The sequence below is a fragment of the Microtus ochrogaster genome, unplaced genomic scaffold, assembly GCF_000317375.1.
Source record: "Microtus ochrogaster isolate Prairie Vole_2 unplaced genomic scaffold, MicOch1.0 UNK132, whole genome shotgun sequence".
NCBI classification, from domain to species: Eukaryota; Metazoa; Chordata; class Mammalia; order Rodentia; family Cricetidae; genus Microtus; species Microtus ochrogaster.
The window spans coordinates 632,866-634,247 of record NW_004949230.1 but is presented as its reverse complement, the minus strand read 5'-3'; positions in this window follow the sequence as shown (position 1 = coordinate 634,247).

The window sequence follows — 1,382 nt, the reverse complement described above, 5'->3', positions numbered from 1 at the left end:
TGTGGGTCTCTGTCTCTGTTTCCATCTGTTGTTGGTCTGCCTCCCCGTTTTATGACAGTTCTCTGCCTCCTCTGTGTTGGTGAACTTGACTGAGTTTGTTCCTTTCAACCCAAAGTGGCCTAATCATTTAGAGTCCGAGGGGTATCCATAACAGGCTGGGTGCTGGAGACTGGGTTAAATTTAGCATCCACAAGCCATTCATGATGGTGCCTATATCATAGAAGCAACCACTGACCGGACGTCTGACCAGAGCCCCAACATCTCTTCCTCCAGAGGAAACACAGGGCACCTGTGTGGTGCCTCTGCCGAAGCCGCACAGCGTGGGACTGAGAAGGTCCCAGCACAGCATCCATGGTCAGGAAACCAGTCTCAACTTAGAAGCACTCTGCTTTAGAAGTGTGTTTGTGCGTGCATGCTCTGGGCCTCTCACCACTGTCCCCTGGCTCTGTCTGGAGGCCATCATCCAGGACTGGTCATTTCACGTGGCAGGCTGGGAACAGAGCATTTGCCGGGCATGCACAGGCCCAGAGTTTGAGCCTCAGGACCACCACCGAAAGTTCAAATCCAATAATAAAATAGAAATTTAGCAGTCTGTTTCACCAGGTTCCATGGTATTGTCTTGACCATGGGTGTCCTGAGGACTTGCCGACTTCACAGTCTTGCTTCATCTCCCAATGTCTGTTTTCTGGGGACATGTGTTGAAAAGGCTGGAAGGGGGGCAGCAGACCAGATCCCTGACAGAAACCAGATCTTAGTCTCACTTCACTAGAATGGGACAGAGCTGAGCAAGTATGTCTCATGAAAACCACATTTATGGGTGACCATCAACAATCACCCCACAAGCTCTTCTGCTGGCTCAGCAGGCCCCCAAAGCCCTTCTGCTGGCTCAGCAGATGTCCCCCAGACTTCTGCAGGCTAAAGATAGCTTTCCCTACCCTGCTGCTGGAAGATGCTAACCACTAGGCACTTCCACCAATCAGCCCCCACACTAATCTTCCCTCCATCAGTCAGCCCCTCTGGAATTCCCCTAACTTTGCGTAAGAGGAGCCTGTGACCCTCTTTGGATCGCTCTTTTGCCACCCCAACGTTGGAATCAATAAGCGCCCTTGTTACTGTGTAGGCAGTTGTTGGTCTTCTTTGGGGGCTTTTTCTTGGACCCCAACAATTGTATAACTCTGGGGACTGTAGGTTCCATGCTGGATGTCAGCCATCATATTCTAATATGTTTGCCCGGTATAACGGGAACTGTGTGCCCTTTGACCTGCCATCCTCACCTATGGCACCTGTAACAGTTTGAATTAGAAGTGTCCCCCAAGGTTTTGGGCACTTGAATGCTTGTTCTCCAGTTGGTGACATTAGTTGGCAGAAGTATGTCACGGGGG